This window comes from Medicago sativa, chromosome 8 (genome assembly GCF_051527215.1).
Source record: "Medicago sativa cultivar Bolivia chromosome 8, Bolivia_mono, whole genome shotgun sequence".
NCBI classification, from domain to species: domain Eukaryota; kingdom Viridiplantae; phylum Streptophyta; class Magnoliopsida; order Fabales; family Fabaceae; genus Medicago; species Medicago sativa.
In genome coordinates this window covers 42,899,624-42,908,867 of record NC_140756.1, presented here as the reverse complement: position 1 = coordinate 42,908,867, position 9,244 = coordinate 42,899,624, and the positions used below count along the sequence as shown (strand labels likewise).

Sequence of the window (9,244 nt, the reverse complement as noted above, 5' to 3'; positions counted from 1 at the left end):
TCCAGCGGCTAAACTCTTTCTTTTTTTTTGAAAATCGGCTACCGATGGGTTTGGATCGGCCACCGATTTTAAACCCTTTTTTTTTTTTAAGAAAAACTGTACACAAAAAAAAATAGTAGACTTGAAAAAAAAAAAATTTGGTGTCAAAAATTGGTCACCGGTTGTGAAAAACGACTACCAATTTTTTTGACATATTCAAAAGGAAATTTCTGAATTTTTTTGTGTGGGACTTAAAATTTGTAGTGCCCACATTTTTCGTAAAATAAATGCAAAGATAACGAAAATAACAATATACCTACGATGGGTTGCCTCCCATCAAGCGCTGGTTTAACGTCCTAAGCTTGACGGTCCACTTTTCTTTCCTCAAGTGGATTGTAACGAAATGGACTCCCTTGAACGCTCCGACTCTCCCCCATAGTATGGTTTGAGTCTTTGTCCATTGACCTTGAAGGTCTTGTCAGAATCCAAGTGTTGTACCTCAATAGCTCCGTACGGATAAACTTTCGCCACTTTGAATGGCCCGGACCACCTTGACTTCAGCTTTCCAGGGAACAGCCTCAACCTGGAATTAAAAAGTAGAACAAGTTTCCCTTCTCTAAACTCCCTAATTTGAATCTTTTTGTCATGCCATTTCTTAGTTTTTTCTTTATAAATTTTGGCATTCTCGTAGGCATAGTTCCGGAATTCATCCAACTCATGGAGTTGAAGAATCCTAGACTCACCTGCTTTAAAAAGATCAAAATTAAGGAGCTTAGTTGCCCACAAAGCCTTGTGTTCGAGCTCTAAGGGCAAATGACAACATTTTCCATAGACAATTTGAAAAGGGGACATACCTATAGGTGTTTTGAAAGCAGTCCTATATGCCCATAAGGCATCATCAAGCTTAAGAGACCAATCCTTTCGGGACGAGTTCACAGTTTTTTCTAAAATTTGCTTGATTTGCCTATTGGACACTTATACTTGTCCACTAGTCTGAGGGTGGTAGGGTGTGGCAATCCGATGATGCACATTGTACTTTTTCAACAACGCCTCCATCTTTCGATTGAGGAAGTGGGTGCCTTCATCACTAATTAAAGCTCTAGGAACCCCAAAGCGTGAAAAAATGTTTTTCTTGAGGAAGGCAACCACTACTTGAGCATCATTGGTTTGCGTGGCTATAGCTTCTACCCACTTAGAAACGTAGTCCACTGCCACCAAAATGTACATCTTTGAGTATGAGGACGGGAATGGTCCCATGAAATCAATTCCCCACACATCAAAGATTTCCACTTCTAACACAGGATTTTGTGGCATCTCGTTTCTTTTTGAAATATTTCCTGTGCGTTGGCAACGGTCACATTTCTTAACATAGGTGAAAGCATCTTTAAAAAGAGTAGGCCAAAACAGGCCTGACTGAAGGACCTTTGCAGCAGTCCTATCCCCACTAAAGTGTCCCCCATAGCTGGAGTCATGGCAGTGCCACAACACCTTTTCTTGTTCATCTTCGGGGACACACCTTCATAACAACCCATCAACCCCCCTTTTGTACAAAAATGGTTCATCCCACACATATGACTTGCAGTCATGTAGGAATTTCTTATGTTGTTGGGAGTTAAAGTCAAGAGGAATAATCTTACCCACCATGTAGTTCGTATAGTCCGCGAACCACGGCACCATCGTAAAAGCTAAGATGTGCTCATCAGCAAAGAGGTCCTTGATAGTCCTCTCCTCCTCTGTTTCATCCATCTTCTCCAGGCGAGAAAGATGGTCAGCTACCGTGTTCTCCGATCCTTTCTTGTCACGGATCTCTAAATCAAATTCCTGCAACAACAGTATCCACCTAAGAAGCCTTGGCTTAGATTCTTGCTTAGAAAACAAATACCTTAGTGCAGCATGATCAGTGTAAACAATGACTTTAGACCCTAACAAGTAAGATCTAAATTTATCAAAAGCATAAACAACAGCCAGAAGTTCTTTTTCAGTGGTAGCATAGTTAAGTTGTGCTGGATACAAAACATGGCTGGCATAATAGATAACATGCAACAACTTATCTTTTCTTTGACCAAGTACTGCCCCAACAGCTATGTCACTAGCATCACACATAATTTCAAAAGGTAGTGACCAATCAGGTGCAATGACAATATGGGCAGTTATCAATTTTTGCTTCAAAGTATTAAAAGCATTTAGACACTCATCATTGAATTGGAAAGGAATGTCTTTGACAAGCAGGTTAGTAAGGGGTTTTGCTATTTTTGAAAAATCTTTGATAAACCTCCTATAAAAACCTGCATGGCCTAAAAAGCTTCGAATGCCTTTCTCATTAGTGGGAGGAGGAAGTTTTTCAATTACTTCAATTTTAGCTTGGTCAACCTCTATCCCCTTGTGGGAGATTCGGTGACCCAAAACAATTCCCTCTCTCACCATGAAATGGCATTTTTCCCAGTTTAGGACTAAATTAGCTTTTTGACATCTTTCCAATACAAGAGATAAATTATGCAAACAATGATCAAAAGAAGAGCCAAAGACAGAAAAATCATCCATAAAAACTTCGATATGTTTTTCAAGCATATCGGAGAATATGGACATGACACACCTTTGAAACGTGGCAGGGACATTGCATAGCCCAAATGGCATCCTCCTGTAAGCAAATATCCCATAAGGACATGTGAAAGTGGTTTTCTCTTGATCTTCAGGTGCCACATCAATTTGATTATAACCAGAGTACCCGTCCAAGAAACAGTAGTACTCATGACCCGCTAACCTCTCTAACATTTGATCAATGAAAGGTAGTGGGAAGTGATCTTTCCTTGTTGCGGCATTCAGCCTCCTATAGTCAATACAAACTCTCCACCCGGTGACTGTACGTGTTGGGATCAGCTCATTCTTCTCATTTGTAACCACGGTAGTCCCACCCTTTTTAGGAACAACTTGGACGGGACTCACCCACGAACTGTCTGAGATGGGATAGATGATGCCTGCTTCAAGTAGCTTGACAACCTCCTTTCTTATTACCTCTTTCATGGCTGGATTTAGTCTTCGTTGAGGTTGCACCACCGGCTTGAAATTATCCTCCATCAGAATTTTGTGCATGCAAAAAGTAGGGCTAATACCTTTCAAATCCTCAATAGACCAACCCAAAGCACCCTTGTACATTCTAAGCACCCTTAACAGTTTTTCTTCTTCAAGTTTGCTCAAGTTAGAACTAATGATGGCTGGGTACTTCTCTTTCTCACCAAGGAACACATACTTCAAGTGAGAAGGTAGTTGTTTGAGTTCAACTATTGGTGCTTCTTTTGATTTCTCCACAACTTCGTTTTGAGGATGAAGTTCCTCCCACCTAGTAGGGGTGCGACGGTTATGGGATGGGGAGGCCTCCAACATAGCTAAGACTTCACATTCTTTAGGATCTTCACTTTCTTGTGCACTTTCCGGTGACAGGCTTAGGACTCTTTCAAGTGGTAGGGCTGGTATCTCTTTTTGGAGCTTTTCTTTCACAAAGGATTTGATCATGTCGACCCTATAGCATTTTTCTTTCTCTTCGGGGTGCTTCATGGCTTTAAGAACATTCAACTTCACCACCTCATCAAAGAATTTCAACGTTAAAGTGCCATCTTCCATGTCAATTAAACATCTTCCGGTTTGCAAGAACGGTCTTCCTAGTATCAAAGGAATATCCTCATCTTCTTCCATCTCAAGAACGACAAAATCTACCGGGAAGATGAATTTATCAACTTTCACAAGAACATCTTCAACTATGCCATAGGGGAATTTGTAAGACTTATCTGCAAACTGTAGAGTCATCCTTGTGTCTCGCACCCTTCCAATGCCCAACTTCTTATATATGGACAACGGCATCAAGCTCACACTAGCTCCAAGATCAATCAACGCCTTCTTAAAAGTTCTATCCCCAATTGTACAAGGAATAGTGACACTCCCGGGGTCTTTTAGTTTCCTTGGAATTTTTCTTTGCAAGACCGTACTATATTGCTCGGTGAGCATCACATCTTCATCATCGATTGTTCTCTTTCTTGAAAGCATGTCTTTCATGAACTTTGCATATGAAGGCATTTGTTGGATAGCTTCAGCAAAAGGAATGTTGATTTGTAGCTTCTTGAACATCTCAATGAACTTTGCAAAGCACTTTTCATCTTTTTCTTTCTTCACCCTTTGAGGGTAAGGCAGCTTGATTTGTGGCTTTGGAGCCTCATATTTCTTTTTCTTTTCAGGCTCTTCAACAACTTGAGTAACACCAGGATCACGCACTTCAATCTCCACTTCAATTAGTTCAGGAGGCGAGTCACCTCCATCATGTTTAGCTTGAGATGATAGTGATTCATCCTTCTTCATGCTTCTTGTTGTAACCATGTTCACATTTTCATGATCCCTTGGATTGATAACAGTGTTGCTTGGAAGGGTTCCTGGAGCTCTTTGAGTGAGTTGTTGAGCAATTTGCCCAACTTGAGTTTCAAGAATTTTGATCGAAGCCCTTGTATTCTTTTGAGCCTCTCTGGTTTCTTGAGCTAAGGAATTCATGTTGGTAGCCATTGCTTCAATTGCTAACTCCCAATCCGCCTTCTTTGGAGCTTGGTTTGATGGACCTCCTTGATAACCCCCTTGTTGTTGATTTTGAGAACCACCTTGTTGATTTTTCCATGAGAAATTTGGATGGTTCCTCCAGCCTGGATTATATGTATTTGCAAAAGGGTTATTTCTAACCTGGTTCCCTTGACTGCTGAGGTAGTTCACCATTTCTACTTGGGTTGCATCCATGGGCACATCACAATGCATAGTGAAATGAGGGCCAGCACACCAATCACATTTGACAGTGTTCATTTGATTCACCGGAGCAACTTGGGGTTGAGTTAAGTTAAGTGCTACCATTTTCTTTGATACTTCAGCAGCTACTGCATCTTGAATCTGCTTACCAGTTAGTATGCTTTGAGCATTTTTGAGCTCAAGTTGATTCAGATCTATCAGTCCTCCCCTTGTACCACCAGTTCTATCATACATCTCCATTTGTTCATTAAGTGCAACAGCTTCAATGATTTTGATTATTTGAGAGGCGGTTTTGAAATTTATGGAACCACCGGAAGCTGTGTCGAGGACTTGTCTAGTAGCCAGACGTAGAACATTACAGAAAATCTGCATTTTAACTGTAGTATCATAGTTGTGCTCGGGACATGCTGAGAGCAGCTTCTTGTACCTTTTATAAGCTTCTCCCAAGGACTCTCCTTCTTTCTGTTGGAAACTGGAAATGTCTTGTCGCCTTCTCACAAATAGAGCTGTAGGAAAGAATTGCTCCAAGAACTTGTCTTCCATCTCATTCCAAGTTGTTATGCTACCAGCCGGTAAAGAGTCAAACCACTCATAAGCATCATCAGTCAAAGTAAACGGGAACAGTCTCAATCTTTTTGCTTCCTCAGAGTGCCCTTGTACCTTAGCTGTCTCACAAAGTATCAAGAAACTCTTCAAGTGCTTGTTGGCATCTTCATTGTACTTCCCCGCATACTGATTCTCCTTCAACTCCCGCAATAGACCGGGATTAATCTCAAACTTGTTCACCGTCACAGGCTGATTAGTGATGGTCAACCTATTTCGGTTTCTGTCACGGGCCCCATAGTCTCCTAGAAGTCTTTCTGCAGGTTGGGGCTGTGGCCCTGGTGTTCCCTCCATCTCTTCGTTTACTTCAAGTACCTCTTCTTCCGTGTCAGCCTCCACCTTACTTGCCTCTTCTTGTTCCCTAAGTTTCCTGAGTTTTGTTTCTTTCCGGATTGCTCGGCAGAATTTTTCAACTTCTGGAATAAAGGTAAGTTCAGCTGAGGGCTGGCCTCGCATACAAGGTTAGAAAAAGAGTGAGTAATAATTTAAAATAAAATAAAAGCAATAATTTTGTTGCAGAGCAAAAAATTTCAATTAAGAAAAATAAAATTCAACAGTGATTTGGCAATCCCCGGCAACGGCGCCAAAAGCTTGATAACGAATTTCGCAAGTGTACGAAATCGTTCAAGTAGTAAATAAAACGGTAAGACCGAGTGTCGAACTCGAGGATCGCGTTATACAGTTGAATTGTATTTATGACTTAATTGAACAAAAGGTTAAGTTGTTTGTTTATCGCAATATTGAAAATAACGGAAAATAAAGTGATTAAGATTAATGAGAGAAAGATGCTAGGGATGAGTTTCGCTAGATGACCATGAAAAGCTAATAACCTAGTCTTAACTATTGAATCGACTCATATGATTGTTACCGAATTATCTAATTTATTCTTGCCCTAATTCCTTAGTGACAAAAACTTTAAACCTAAAATAAAAACCTAATTCCTTAGTGAATTTGAAGATTAGGGTTAAGCATTAATGAACAAGAATTCTTTTAATGATTCCAAGGGTTTGTATCTATTCCTAGATTACAAAGGCAAGGATCTCTTATTTCAAAGCGTTTATAAATTCCACTTCCGTTTCACAAAATAAACCGTAAATCAATTTAAAGGTGATCAATCGATAAAAAGCATTAAGAACGGAAATAAGAGAAACAATCATATGAATTTCAATCAATAATATAAAACTAGGTCATAACAATCATGTTCATCTAGGTCTACTCATCCCCAACAAAGGAGGGTTTAGTTACACATAATTGAGCAATAGACAATAGAAGAAGAATTACAAGATGAATTCATGAATAAACCTTGTTAAAACTCCTTCAATGGTGTTCCAAGATGCTCCAAATCGCTCTCCTATGTGTTTCCAGGTGTTTTGATCTCCAAAAATCGTAATAATTTAACCTGAGACCGAGTTTCTTTATATAAGCACAGTAAAAATCGGTTACCGATGCATTCCAATCGGTAACCGATTGGTCAATTTAAGCCCAGAATTCACGATCCAAACAGTGAAATCGGTAGCCGATTTTGTGCCATCGGTAGCCGATTGTGGCAGTCTTGAAATATGGAAATTCAGCAGCAAAATCGGTGGCTGATTGGTTCAATCGGTGGCCGATTTCTGATCTCCTTAAACTTGTGTTTTTCCTCCTTTGTGGCTTCTAGCTCCCAGAATTACATCAAAAATGGCTCAAAAATTACATGAAAAGTACCTAATAAACTAGGATGACAGGGTGTCATCACCTTTTACTTTTCTGTCGTTTATTTTGCTGTTTGTTTATCCTTACTGTCAAAATGATGTTGGAACATTCAACAGAACATCTGACTTCTGCGCATCTGGAATTGAAACATCACCTAAAAACAGCCTGTAACTAACGCACTATAATTCTACATATGTTATATTTGCCTTGATCTGTCTGTTTTCTGCTAGCTCGATATTAAAACATCTTACTCGACTTTCTGCTCGTAACATCGTATAAAACACATGAAAGCTAGTCTGCCGGAATTTCAGAATAGTTAAACATAGTTTTGTTGATGACGATCTTAGGTTTTTCCCCTAATCGTCCGACTTAGTAACGTGACATATGTTATGTATATAGGCATCGATACGTAGAGTGTATCTTGGCATAGCGGTCTTAGACTTTTTCCTTAACCGCGATGTCGCGTATAGAGATAGTAAGACTCAAAACAAGTTAAGAAGAAGTCTATGACAGATCTAGCATGCACTACCGTCTAGGCAAGCATGTCCACACACGTATAATCAACCGTTAGGTTGTATTGTAGACACGTGGTAACCGTAGGTGATCCCTGAGGTTATCACTAGCTTAGGGTTAGATAGAACTCACTGAGGCATTATGTCTCATCCCTCTCCTTATTTGTTCATGTTCTCAGGTTTCACGCGGAAATGGTAAAGAAAAAGCTTTGGATTGATTATGCTTGCGAGGGATCAACTTGTTGTTGGAGTAGTTGATGCATATGTTATATTATAGATGTTGTAAAGAACTGTGCAACTAGATTTTGTTCGACAATCACTTTGTGGAATAATGTATTATAAGACTTTGGATGTTGTAGCTGCTTGAATTCTTGTCTTGTTGACAATTCCGTATTGTAAAAATTAATGTATCCAATATCAGTTTTAACGCACTTTTGATTATTCTAGACACTATCAAAGTGAGCGTTACAGTTATTTTTAAGCTAAGACTTAAAAAAAAATTGTGATTTATCATAATTGATTAAACAAGAATATTCACATTTTTTTTGTTTATAAAAATGTGTGTATTTCACTATGCAACAATGATATTTTGGCATCCCAAATATTCATATACATTTAACACATCTTTTCTCGCAGTCTATTTTTCTATCACATCATGTTTTATTTTGATACAAGAGTATCTTTGCAGTTACACATTCGTCCTCCTTATTTTGTTAAAGAGCATACGAGAAGAAGGCGTGTAGATCACTAATATCTGTGAATATATGCCTTGACAGGAATAATTTGGTTTTGATGATTGACAAAAGAAGTCCTAGGAGAGCAACTATGCAAAAAGCGGAAAAGAAGATTCAAGGTTTCAAGTCTTGAGTTTTATTTTTATTTATATTAGGACTTTATTGTAAGTGGTTAAAAAGCTCTCAAGAAAATAAATCACACACTCACAATGTTTTTACTCATATAAAATAATTTTACATGAAAATATTTTTGCATGAAAAATCATAATTAATTTTGGAAATTGCATAAATGATTTTAACATTAAAAATATTTTGAGCATCATTTTAAATAAAATCATAATTTAATTATACAAAAGAAAATGCTCCAGGACGTTTTTCTTTTGGTCCATAATTGATTGAGGAAAATCATATAGTTGATTATGATATGGCTACACATTAAAATGGCTTTATGTATCTTTACCATATCAATGTGATAATCAGCTGGTATGAATTTTGACATAATCCATTATGAGTTATTTAATGCCTCAACGTGTCTTTTTTCTCAAACCATAATTGACTTTCTTTGGATAATCAATTATGATGAAACAATTTTTGATTTTGTGACCGTTGATCATTAAAGGGAGAATTGCATTCCAACGGCTATTTGATTTTATCATGCTACGGCTAGTTATATTCTCAAATGAATTTCATTCTCATTTTTGCATATAAATGGATGCTTTGTGGTAGCTCATTTGAACAACTCATATTTGCACTCAAACATTGTCGAAAATATTTTTATCACTCTCATTAGTTTTACACTTGCTAATTTATTATCTTGAGAGCTCTTTTATACTACATAGTTGAGTTGTAGTACTTGTACTTCAATTTGTTATATCTACACATTTGGTGTATTATTTAATTGTTGTAACTCTTATTTGTATTGGGTGCGATCCCAAGGTTTCAAGAGAG

At 38.2% G+C, this 9,244-nt stretch overlaps 1 pseudogene; it reads right to left on the bottom strand.

The window, feature by feature from the left end:
- Positions 1–363: 363 nt before the first annotated feature.
- LOC146899279 (uncharacterized) lies at positions 364–5,814 on the bottom strand (annotated as a pseudogene).
- Positions 5,815–9,244: the final 3,430 nt, after the last annotated feature.